Source organism: Coturnix japonica, chromosome 3, assembly GCF_054131305.1.
Source record: "Coturnix japonica strain WE chromosome 3, WE-NBRP24, whole genome shotgun sequence".
In the NCBI taxonomy this organism is placed as follows: domain Eukaryota; kingdom Metazoa; phylum Chordata; class Aves; order Galliformes; family Phasianidae; genus Coturnix; species Coturnix japonica.
The window spans coordinates 19838505-19851734 of record NC_140665.1 but is presented as its reverse complement, the minus strand read 5'-3'; the positions used below and the strand labels follow the sequence as shown (position 1 = coordinate 19851734).

The 13230-nt window shown below is 38.6% G+C and overlaps 1 protein-coding gene across 15 annotated transcripts in view; it reads left to right on the top strand.

The window, feature by feature from the left end:
* The window catches only part of ESRRG (estrogen related receptor gamma), a 375558-nt gene that overhangs the window by 158988 nt on the left and 203340 nt on the right, over positions 1–13230 (top strand). For 5 of the 15 annotated variants that reach the window (XM_085542936.1, XM_085542935.1, XM_085542940.1 and 2 more), the window contains exon 2: positions 648–706. The exons of 7 other annotated variants lie outside the window; for them this stretch is intronic. The gene's annotated coding sequence lies outside the window, so the exon portion shown is untranslated. Of the gene's footprint in view, positions 1–647; positions 801–13230 lie in introns of all 15 variants that reach the window. 3 more of the 15 variants (XM_085542938.1, XM_085542944.1, XM_085542934.1) reach the window with 1 other exon arrangement.

The window sequence follows — 13230 nt, the reverse complement described above, 5'->3', positions numbered from 1 at the left end:
TTGGGGAGAGCAAAAACTGGGGTGCTGGCATAGACAAGGCTGGCTGTAAGTCCTTACCTTGTAACATCCCATAAGCCTGCACTTGGCGGGCTGTGCTTTCCCTAATAAATTCATTTTTGAAGCCACTTGTTAGTCAGGCACTGTGCTCTCTAACTACAGCAAGGGCCCTGTGTCTTGGGCATAAATTACTCTTGTGTGCCACTGTCTCTGAGCAGCCCCCCAGTTATGGATTACTTTGTTCTCGACTTGACAGGAACATAATTAGAGCTGTTGATGAAATCTACCAAATTGTTCCTCCGTGGCCTCAATGGTCAGGAAATTTGGCTGAGTCGTATTTGTCACCGACGTAAAGGCTCTAAACACTTCATATTAACTATGTTATTAATGTGCCCTCTAATCTGTCCGTGAATTGGTAACACTAGGAGTGAGCTTGTGCTCTAATAGTACCCGGTGATGAATACATTGGAATGCTGCTAAAAAGTTTCTGGAGGGTGAAAAAAGGAAATGTTAATAAAAAGTGACTGTTTCTAGGCTGTTTCTTTTTATGTGTGTATATCTTTGTTATGCATATTTTTTTTGTTTGTTTATTTGCATTTATTGGAGATTCATTTAAGCTCTACATTGACGGACCCTTTTCTGTTCTATAGGATTTGCTGACATTTTGGCTGTTTCATTGCCAGAGGAGACTTTGTGTGTCCCAAAGGAAGTGAGTGATCTGGCCATACAAATCCTGCCAAAATATTTTAACACCGTTACGATTTTCTAGTGCAATGCGTAGTGAATGTGACTAGAAAAGGATGGTGAGTGACGAAGGGGATCTGCGCCCTCTCCTGTGCACTGCTCAGGCGGAATGCGCAGGCAGGAGCTGGGGTGGTGGGAAATCGCGGCCAGCAGCATGCTGCTTGCCTCTCTGGTGTTTGGCTTTGAAGAGAATAAGTGTGAGCTGCTGTCCAATCTGGGTCATTTCTGAACTTTCCTAGACTTTAGGGTGGTTGGATGGGTGGTTTGCTAGTTTGTGCTAAATAATTGTGTTTGGGCTGATATGATTGCGCAGTACATTTAAAACAAGAAAATGTGCTGCTTGCCTGCAGATCATAGAATGGCTTAAGTTGGGAAGGACCTTAAAGCACACCCAGTTCCACCCTCCAGCTCAGGCTACCCAGGGCCCCATCCGACCTGACCTTGAGTATCTCCAGGGATGGGGCACCACAGTTTCTCTGGGCAGCTGTGCCACTGCCTCACTGCCCTCTGAGTAAAGAAATGTGAGAGATTGTGGTGGCTTCCTCTCGTAGGGGGTGACCATCCACTATCTGGTAAAACACAAACTGTCTCCTGCAGAGCAATGGGCAATGCATGAGTTATTATAACTTTGGGATGGTTCTTCACAACATGAGCAGCTGTGTTTGGATGAAGTGCTACTGCACAAAAATGCTGAATTAGGAATTTTCACCTGTAGCATTCAGGGGATGTCAATTCTGATAACATAATTTTTAGAGCTAGCAGTATGGGAAAACAGATCCTTGTTAGATCCTTGACGTTTTGACTGGAAAAGCAAGTAAATTATCTTACATCTTAGCTTAGTAATTTGCTTTACAAATTTAGTAAACACACTCCAGAAAAAAAGATGTAAAAAACCAAAAACAAACAAAAAAGCAAAAACCTTAATCCTGCCTAAAGATAGCATTTAGTACACAGTTTAAAACATAAAACCCTCAAGCAGTTCAAAATGATGGCTGTTATCCTGCAGTCAGAATGTTTTGTGCTGGATGTGCACCATGCCTGATCAATCCTATGTGGTGGTATTATAGGATAAGCTCCCTTCCCGTCGATTGTTCTGAATTCATGTATATAAGAATAAGAAGAGCAGCCAAACATTTCTGCCAGCAAGTTTTGCTGAAGGAGAGACAGCAAGTGCAAAATAGAATTGTTGAGAATGGCTGTAGGTTTGGAAGCTATCAATTTATCCAAATTTTTTGGATAAATTTTATCCATTTGGTAATTATCCAAAATTACCAAAGGGTCTGCCCTTACCAAGCTGTTTGTAAGCCTGACCCATGTTGTTATATGCTGTCAGGTACCTTCCAGCCTCTTACTGTTGGTGACTTTTCCCATCCAGATGGTTCTCTATAGATTTGTCTTTGAATGCTGAGCAGAGCTACAGGTTATATAATCGTGGAGTTGTTTGAGTTGGAAAGGAATCCTAGATGTTGTCTAGTCCAACTCCTTGTAGGTGTACTCAATGAATAGGGACACCTACATCAGATCGGGTTGCTCAGAGTCTCGTCCAGCCTGACCATGAATGTATCCAGAGATGGGGTATCTACCACCACTCTGGTCAACTTATGCCAGTGTCTCACCACCTTGACTGCAAAAAAAACTTCTGTCTTATATCCAATCAAAATCTTCCCTTCTTTAGTTGGAAACCATTTCCCCTTGTCCTTTCGCAACAGACCCTGCTAAAGAGTCTGTCCCCTTCTTTTTTTGTTAGCCCCCTCTTATATACTGAAAGGTTCTTATGCTCATCTCCAAAGCCCTTGTCCATTTTTTGCTGGGCTTGCTCCAATGCTACTCCCGCACAGTACCATTCCCAGGGGCAGTGATGCTGCTACCAACATGAGGAAAGCATTAACCTGGGAGTTGGGGCTCACTTTCAGAATTCAGCCTATGATCTTAATATTCATTAAAAAAAATGGGAATCTAACTCTTAACTTTCTCATGCAAATCAATCTATTTCTAGTAATGAGCAATTTAAGTTTGGTTTGTTTTTTTTTTTTTTTCTTTTTCAATATGTAGTTGCCATCTCTGGAAATCAGGATCAGAATTCAGGTGCTCAAATTAGGTGTTAGTGCATATTAGATACTCTGTTGATGACTCTATTATTAGAATGAAGTAGACCAGTACTTTTGCTGTGTCTGGTTGGGTTTTTTTTCCCCACTGTTTTTGTCTTTTGTCTCTGAGTTCATTTTGTTGAAGTTTTTCTCCTTCAGTTTCACCCTTTAATTCATTTCTACCAAAACCATGGGGTCATGGAGGGCTTTCTAAATAATTACATCATGTTACTCACAGTGTGTTGAAAACTGAATTACACTTTTTTTTGGTCATAGCTGTGTTTTTATCACTGTTCTAAGGCCGCATTTTATTTGGGATACCTGTACCCAAAAGTGTGTCATATTGCTGTTCTGGCTGGACTTGATTAATCTGTCAAATATGCATTTACTACTAAGAATTTGTCCTTAAATAAGTGAGCACTGTATTGCTAACAGAATAAAAAAGATTCTAGTTTTCTGTTTATTTTCGGTTTCCAGTCAGAGCATAGTAATGTGTACTCAGTATGTCCTAACTTGTTTCATATAGTAGACCAAAGGGTATCATGAACAGAGCAACCAAGAATAACCTTAATTTTAGTTTCATCTCTTGGTTAACATTAGGGAGCAAAAACAGTTTTATAGAAAGTAAAACACTTGGGGGGACGAGGGGAAGATAATATTGGAAGTCAGCGCTGGAATATTAATTTGGTAAAAACTGTGTGTTCTTCAGTATCAGATGTGGAGAGCATGTCCTAGTAGACACTTGTGCTTAGAATTAGGATAAGAAATGATAAGAAACAGACTTATCACTTCATAAACTTTGAGAAAGGTTGTTTTATTTTCCAGACATAAACTTCTCAGCTGTTTTATTTGTTAAAATCTATTTATAAAATAAAGGGTATTTCAATGAAATTTCAAAGCTGTTTCATTCAGGAACTGTACCTAGAGGGAAGATTTATCACTGAGTAGTTCATATGTTCAGCTGCATCTCCTCTGTGTTGTTGTTTTGTTTTTTTCCTAGTAAAATTGAGTTTGAGGAGTCTTTGTTACCAGACTGGCCAGTGCAAATCTTTCAATAGGCAATGCCACCAAATTCATTCACATGTGCATATGCTTACGCAGGTGTGCACACAAGAAAACACCCTCCAGACACACACTCCTGCAGTGTACAGACATGTACTGTAAGTTGAGTGCAAAACAAATTCAAAAAGAAATAAAAGGTGAAATGTACTGCAGGATTTTAGCTTGCTGCTGGATGGGAAAGCTTGTTTCAGTGCAGCCTTCTAGGTCCTCAATGCAAACTTAGGACTTGAGATGACCTGGTGTATGCTGGTGGTGTTATCATTCTGAAAATTGCCACTGACCTGTCCTCAGAACACATAAATCCTTATTGAGTGCAGCTGCTCAGGTACAGCAAACCGGATTTGGCAGAGTGTCCAGCTATGAAACTGTGTGGTACTTGACCTATATGAAGTCATAATGTTTCAAAGAAAAGAAATACTGTCTAAACCAACAGAATACTAATTATGACCATTACTTTGGATACTGATTTCTGAGTGGAAATGTATGTGGACATCAGTTCATTTTTTGGCCAGGGAATGAGCACTCTTAGTTGTATATAATGCAGTAGCTAAGAAGTGTTTCACAAGTATGGAGACCAAAAAGATGGACCTCAAACTGACTCAGCTACATGGTGACTTAGCAGAGGAATGCTTTTGCTCTGTGTTTCACTGAGAGTAGCAATCTGTTCCCACAGTGTTATTCACTTCTTGTGAGTTAATCGGAGAGTGCTTGGTAGATGTGTTCCATCATTGATGCTTTGTTGCCTGTGGGTAGCAAGGAGCTGAAAAGGAAGATCTTTAGGATGGAGAAATCCTATGTTACAGAACAAATGAGGGAGAGAATAATGTTCTGGTTTCAGCCTCAGAAACAGCTTTCTAAAGATTACTGTGGGCCCAGGGTGCTCACCTAGGTAAGCTTGAAGCAGTCTGTTCAAACAAAAAGAAATAAAAGGGGAGTGTGCAGTTGCTCAACCCTCTCACTGTGTGGGAGCTAGAAGAAGAGCTAGGCTGAGATAAGAGTCTGTTGGTTCTCTTCATGAAGAGACTGAATTCAAGTTTGCGAAGATATTAAGATTTAGTAAGTCAAGTCATACTTGTCAATAGCTCCTCTTGCTAGATATTTAAAGTTCAAGTGCTTGTTTGCTTTGTTTAAGTGCTCTGAAGTACTTTAAAGTATTGGCCCATTTATATAAACAAATAGAGAAACTCACTGATAGTCTTCTCAGAGTGTGTTACCCAATATTTAGTTATCCTTCCTTGGGTCTGGAAAGGAATTGTACTAGCAATTTCTGGTATGTGTGACTCTATGTTAATGAAGTATGATATTAGATCACTTGTACAGTCATTGTCTATATTGTACACAACCATGAAGAAATAATGGGAGTTAGTAGCTCAGAAAGAGATTTATTAAGAGATTTATCCAGAACTTAAGTATGATATAAGGAGAAGAATAAGCTGTAAGCCTCATTTCCTTTTTTGAGGATTGCAATAGAGAACTAATGCTATCCTTGTGTAATTTTTGTCCTTCTACTCAACTGCCCTAATTAAATAATCTCTTCTGCTGTAGAGGGTTGTGCAGCCAAACTCAATCAGGCTCCCAAACCATGGGAAACTCCTGGTCACATATGTATGGACACAGTAAGAGGGGAAGTACCAATATTGAAAAAGGGACTGTGAAGGTGTTTATATGTTTCCTACATTGTTCCTTGCTAGAGCTGTAGTGCTTCCCAGCTAGCTGCCCTCATGGTGGCAGCTGTTCCATAGTGAAGGTGCTCTTCTGTAGGAATCGTGGCCCTGTGATACACCTGTGACACAGGAAGCCTTAGAACTGTATGTGCCCAACCCACTAGCTTTGTTTTGTTGCAGTTTACTTTTATGTTTTGATTAAAAAAATATACTTTTTGTTGTTATTTTTAAATGTAACTCCCTCAGCCCAAGACAATTCCTCTTCATTCAGTGTGGCCCAATCAAGCCAAAAGGCTGATACCTTTGATATATAGAAAAATGAGTATACCTTATATAGATTCAGTTGTATAAAAATAAGCATTATTTGGAAGAATTGCTGGACAGAAGGTATCCAGTAAAGTCAAGGCAGTTTATTTCCAGAAGCAAAGGTAAATTGAATGGTAACAGAGTGTGTTCTCCAAAAGCACATCATACAGTCAGTGTGGAGTTGTAGCTGGGTGCTGACTTCAGGCTAGAATGGCATACTTTATTAAGGAAAAGAATATTTTGTCCTAATAATTTTGACCTGTGTATTTTCTGTGTTTCTCATGTGAGATTCAGCAGGTGCTACAAGCAAGTGGATTTAGGGCTGTTGCTAATTTAAGCTGCACTTAATAAAACACAAGTTTGAGATATCTTACAAATCAGTGAATGTGGCATAGTTTGAAGATTGCTTTTGTCAAGTTTGATTAGCTCAAAGAGAAACCTTTTCTAAATATTGGTTGTGAGATTAATCAGGCAGTGTAAGACCTTGAATTATTCCTCATCACAGAAAAACATTGTAATGTATTATCTCATCTGATGACAAGAAAAATGTAACTTTTGAGGATTTAAAATTTATGCTTTAAAGATTGGACCAAGGTGAAAACTTTCAAACTTTTTTTTTTTTTTTTTAGCAACTGAGTTGTTATTTTCCCTATTATACTTCACTTTCCTTGTGGTGTATTCCCATATTACAAGCTGATAGTACCAACATCATTACAATGAAGGATGTTCTCATTATTGACTCCGTTCTCAGTTAATTATAAGTTTGTCGTGTTTTAATGAGTAGGATTAAACTTTCATATTCCAAATATATGTCTCATGTTGCTTGCTTAGAAGATTTCTAAAGGAGATGGTTGAGCCATTTATCTGAATAGTGTGAACAAGGAGTAGTTTGTTTCCTCATGCTAAAATTGGTTGCAGTTTTTACAGATGTGTGCAGAAGAGCTTAGTAACTCTGTTTTGGAACAAACTTCTGAAATTCAGGCAAAAGCATTCTTGTTCTTTTCTAGTTTTTGGTCATAGGCAGAAGCTTCCCACACTAAAATAAAGACTCACTTGGACTAGTGTTATGTCCTGTTGAGATATGATAGCAGAAGGAAGAATAGCCCTATGTATTTTAAGCATACTGTAATTTTCAGAGGTTGCTCTTTATTCCTCTTTAATATATCTTTACTTCCTTCTACGTCCTTATTTAAAGAAAAAAGAAAAAAAGGTGGTATTTCCATCCTTACTTAATTGCCTCTCTTGTAAATGTGGTAGGTTTGCAGCAAAGCCACCACCCCTCATAGTTTTCAGATTCAGATTTCATCCAATGCATCTCTGAGGAGCATATATCAGTTTTTCCTTTCCAAAATTCAGTGCATTAACAGCCCCTGATTTTTTCCATCACATTTTCTGATGCTTGTTCATCTTCTGTTTTCTCTTACAACACCTTGCTCACGAGCACAGATCAAATCCTTTCCCTGAACGCTTGTTCTTTTGTTTCTGTGCCTGTAAAATACCTAAGCAGGGTGGGTATGTTCTAGCCCTGGTGATGCTGGAGCACTCCTGCTGAGCTCAGTATGGCTGTTTGGTTGTTGTCTTTATTTTTCCCCCAATTCTGCCAATAATAGGTGCATATTGCTTATAGGTATGTAATAATAAGCACAGACCCTTGTAAGTAGATGTTTCGTATAATACAGGCAGGTCTTGTTTTTGTGGCTGTATAAATCACAGTAGGCTCTTGCCAATGAGAGCAGACTCCTTACCAAAAATAAAAGCCTCCATTAAATACTTTTTATATTGCTTGTTTAATGGATATGAAATTTAAAAAAACAACCTTGCCATTTGAATAGCAATGTCAGCTAATAACACATGAGTATGATTTGAAGGCTATTGGATCAGCTTCCCCCTTGCCAGGCCCTGACCTGAAGTCCTGGACAGCAGCTGACACCTAAGGCCAGACACAGCCCTTCTTGATCCCAAGCTTTGTACATCACTTTGGCAAGGCATGAATTTCTTCATATTGCTGTGTGTGGCTCAGTTGTGGCTTTTGCACCACTTGAAAGTAATTCAGTAGGCTCCTGAATGGCAATGTGAGCTTTATCCTCCACCCTCCCCCACTGTCGTCCATCCTCACGCATATTTCCTATGTGTATCATTATTATCATCAGCATCTGTCTTTTAACTGATGATTTATTCGTCTCCCTTTGTACAATACTAGATCTAAAATTACATCTGTCTAGAGATAAATGCATGATCTCAAAGATTTAATGCTGGTTTCAAAATTTTATTACCAATAACTAAATATGAAATTGCTTTAAATTAACCAGTAATTATTTAGAATGAAGAAAGAGTTAAAAAAAAATTAAATTAAATCCCTTTCCCAGTCAAACTAGACCCCCTCCTTCCAACAGTGCTGTTGCGGAAGGTTTCAATGGTATGAATAAATGTATTTCTTTTAACACTTTTGTTTAAAATGCTATTGTTTCATCTGAGGTGTGAGGAAATGTGCTAACCTTGTCAATGTGGGTGCAGCAGAGCAGAAATGATAACTGTATATACTTTTTTTTAACAAAAATACAGTGTGTATGTGTGCATGTGTGTGAGAGAAAGAGAGAGAGACAACTTATTTAAATCCTGAATACAGTCAGACCTCATATGCATTGTTAAAAAAAAAAAAAAAAAAAAAGCCCTAAAGAATTGCATATGGATTAGGGGGATGAATATTCTATTATTTCAGTCTGTTCTGCTGATCTTCTTATTGTGACTTTGCGCTTCAGAAATCTGCCAGGAATTTGGCTTTGCTGTACTAGGCAGTAATTTTAAATGTGTATCAAGCACTTGATAGTGTATGATTTGCGTGCTGTTGCATTCCCATTCCCTAAATTTTCCACCAATTTATTACTTTTTTCATACTGTTTTAATATTTCAGGATGATGAATATATACAGCATCATTAAAGGTAAATAAAAAATGCATGAAATTAAAAAATGGAATATTAGATGTTTCTTTGCTGTAATCCCTAGGTCCAATAGGAATGAAATGTCTCTGTTCTGTCAAGTAATCCCTAAACATGATTAGGGACCTTGTAGTTTCCACATAGCCCACATAATATTTGTATCGTATAAGCCTATTTATGTAAGGTTTGAGTAAAAGTTGTTATTAGAAGACCTATAAACCTATTTTACAATTCGAAAGGATATTCTTGCCTCTTAATGTCTCTACTTTTATTATTTTGCTGGAGTTGATGGCAATACGTCCTTAATTCATTTTTCAGAATTCTGTTACATCTTTTGGATACTTATGTCATGCATTAACGATCCCTATGTGATGTATTTTAAGGCAGAGAACTGAGTTCAATAGTTCATCTACTTGTGTAGTTTCTCCTGCAGTCTGAGTTGGAAGGGACATGCACTTCAGCTGAGGCCCTTTCTTTGACATCTAGGTCTGACCTGAACAGGAAATCAGGAGATGTAGGCGGCATTCCTCTGATTTTGGGGAAGAGGAGGTGGAAAGAACAAGAGAAGGGGGATCATTTTCCGTTCAGTTCACATTGTGTCAGTGATGTTGGATGCTTCTGGCAGCAACTCAGGATGTTTTGGAAGTTAGCTTCTGATTTGACTGGTCAGTAGGACGACTATAGGATGAGAAGGCTACAAAGGAAAAAAATACAGGAAAAGTTTTGAGTGGCAAACAGAGAGAGATGGTGGGTGTTGATGTTATTCCGGTGACAGTGATGCTGGAGATGTCACAATCCAGGACCTCCTGTCCCTCCATGGCTTCATCCTGAGCAGGAGGGTGCTGTATGCCCACCTCATAAGCTGCTGGGTTGAGCTCGTCACTGTTAGGGGTGCTCCAGCTTCATGGTGATATAAGGAGGAGCAATAATGACTTGAATAAAAACAGGGACTCCTGTGGTTTGAACAGGCATTTGTGAAGGAAATATTTTCAAATGATAGCACAGGTCAGCTGTGGTGATTGGTTGTTTCCCATAAGGAAAGTTGAGACTATATAAACCTTGGGATACCTGCTCAAAACTCCTATGGAAATACATCTGTATTTCTCTGACACTGCGCTGGAATGTTAGTCTTATTTCATTTTTAACAGTTAGGGTGGCATTTTAGCAATAGCTCTATTCTTGTATTTATGAACTGAGAGAAGCAAAGCTGCTCACTGCTGAGCCCAGGGATCCTCTTCCAGGAAAACTGAGATCAATAACTGTTATCAAGCCTACATTTATAGGGAGTGTTAAATGACCACAAAGTCCTGATGTTCATCAATTAATACGGTGCGCTTATTACTGTGCTGTTCCCCACCCCCCACCCCCTCTCTACCCCAACCTGCTGTAGTCAGAACTTTTGATCTTTGCTATCATTTTAAGCAGTCACTTTGGGTTATCAGCATTTCTTTTTAACTGGAGATCGTGCATTGGTGCCAGTAAGTGAAAGGCAGGTGACGCTTTTCTTCACCAGCCTGCTCCTTTCTGCTGCCAATGGAAGGTAGGAATGCCATGCTGAAGCTCAAGGCTCATTTTGGGTTGAAAACCAGGGAACTGTAAGCATTTTACTATTCAGCAACAAGGCACACTGCAGTCAGAAAGGTGCAAAGCCTCGAAAGTGAAAATAAAAGCTTTATGCACAGGCTCATTTTCAGCTGCCTTTATTGCCTCGGTTTAAGTGGAAAAGAGGGATTTGGTAAAGAGAGAGCTTAATTTAACAAAATAATATTATGCTTTCAATTCTTAAAATGAATGAATTATTTGGATACTTAACAGTGTAATGTCTTTGAATAATGTTGGTACTTAAGATAGAAAAAATGATATTGTGAATGTGTTGTGTTTGCCTCATGATGTTTTTACCAATTGCGCATTTATGGGAAGCAATATCATTGTTGCAAAGTTTCCAAATTGCTTCTCACAGAAATCTGCAGAAATTAAATCTTCTCCTTGTTATGAAAATGCAGCGATGTCTCGAGACGCTGGAACATCAGTACAAATCTGAGGACAGGATGAGCCCAGTTCTGCTTGTAGTTGTTGTATATCCCCTATTAGCAGCTGCACAGTGTTCTGTTAGGTTTAGGTTGCCATACAACAAAGTAAATCAGCATATGTTTAAGTGTAGCATGTGAACAGCAGCACAGAAGTCTCCGAGGACCTCTTGTGCTTCAAGTTAAGCCCACGCCTGACTGCTTCTGTGGAGAAGAATTTACTGCACAAAGTGGAGTAGTGCGTGATTCAAGAGTAACGGCAAATTATGTAAATGGTGAGTCTGCAGAGACAACATCACACATCGATTTCAGGCTCAAAGAAAATAACTCGAATACAGATTTGTGTGGGCCATGTGAAGATTTCAGACTGTGGCTCTACTGTGTGGTGCTTACGCGGATCTGGTCTGCTGTGGAGATCTTCAGCAGAAGTCTGCTGGCCTTTATGATGCTTTCTTTTTGGAACAGCTTTAGGAAAGGCCCCACACGTTGTCTGAGAGATAGGAGATGTGGGAGTACAGGGACAAAGCCACTCATGCTCACAAGAACCACTGAGTCCGTACTGGGTTCTCATGTCAGGTCTTCTACATCTGGATTTAAAGCTAGATTTAAACTACATGAAAGTGCTGTCTGGAATGTATTTAAAGTCAGTGACAGATAAAGGCAACTAATTTTTTACAGATGTGAATGGCTCTAATGGAGGATCAAATTTCAGGAGCTAGGACCTGATTTACCTTTAATGGGATGCTTAATTTGATTGCTTTTTCAAAAAATGATCACAATAGTCAAGCTATTGCCTGAATGTCTGGGTAATCAAGGTCTCTGTGCGCATTTACACCTTGATTTACACATGCAAATAACCAGAAGTTAATGCTGCCAAGTGACTGTAGTGGACAGTTTTAGGCTCAAAGTGGTGACTGCAGAACTATGGGGCTTTCCAGCATTATTTTGCTGTTTTGAAATGAGTGTACACACTTGTGCAAGTCTACGTAGAGGAAAGCTTCTGAACTCAAGCTGCAAAAGGCTCTTCATTGTAAAACCTATAAAACATCTCTTTTCAGCAAAGTTGAATGTTTTAATCAAGAGATTTAGGCTCTTTGCATTAAAACCGGTACATTAGCTTACCTCTGTATAGCCTAAAGGCCCCACTAGGTGGGTTTATATTTCCATACAAAAAGAAAGAAAAAGGAGAAATGTGTAAATGAAAGGACAAGAACAGTTATATACTGTAGGAAATACAGGGCAGTCTATACGCTGTTCTTAGTCAGTACTGGACTCATTTTGAATATAAGGACAACAGTTACTGTTGTCAGCCTTTTTATTATCGGCAACATTGTAATGTATATGAAGGGTATAGGAGTATTGGACAGAGGTGCTTGAAAATGCTCGTTCTTCCTCGTTATTTTTACTGCAGTAATTCTACAGTAATGAATTATCAATTACATTAAGTCTTTTTATTTCCTATGGCACAGTTATAACAACTAAAATTAAGGGAGTTATGCTCACAGTCCCTCACACCACTCATTCTGCTATGGGCAAACTTTTGCTGTTTTCTCACAGTAACCTTTACAAGGCAAACGATAAACATTATTTCTGTTTTAATGACTCCCAAATAATGTCATATTTAAATGAAATGCATTTTGCCTCAGCAGGGTTCTTTGAATTTATGAGTATTTTTGTCCCATATCCTACAATAATGTGACAAATATTATTTGCATTTTTACTGTTTTCTTGAATACTTTTAAACACCCATTTTTAGGAGACTTCAGATTGCTTTTGAACATATTTGAATGCATTTTTAGCTATCACCAGGCTTAAAATAGGAACCCTTTTTTCAGCTTATCTTTATTAAACACCTGTAAAAATCAGTAGTATTTCTCTTTTCTTATAGAGCTTTCTTCCTTTAACAAAGGCCAGAAATGCTGCACAGTTTCTTCTTAGTATGGGACCTCAAGTTGGACTACCAGTTTAATCTTGCTCTTCTTGCATACAACTGTCCCAGTCAATTCAATGAATGCTTCAAGTTGGCTGGGTTAAACTTTTTCTTATTTTCATTTATTGATGATATTTTTTTTTAATGATGATAATTGCCTGATCACTTTAAGGCAGTGGTTCTTGGCTTATATTTTAAAAATCATTCAAGGAGGTTCTCTGAATAATCATACTGAGTTGTCTGTAGCATCAAGAGAGGTCAGTAGGAAGATTTCTGACACCTGTTATGCTGCAAAATAAGATCAGTGCATATTTTTGTCACTCAGCCCCCGTATTTTAATGAGAAAGAAATAAAAACGGGCACTTATCTGACATAGAGTTTTTGCAAGTAAACCCAAGTATTTTAAAGTAATGCTGCAGACACTGTGTTTTCCATTATATCCCTGTGCTAGGAACAAGCTGATATTAGGGCTCTGG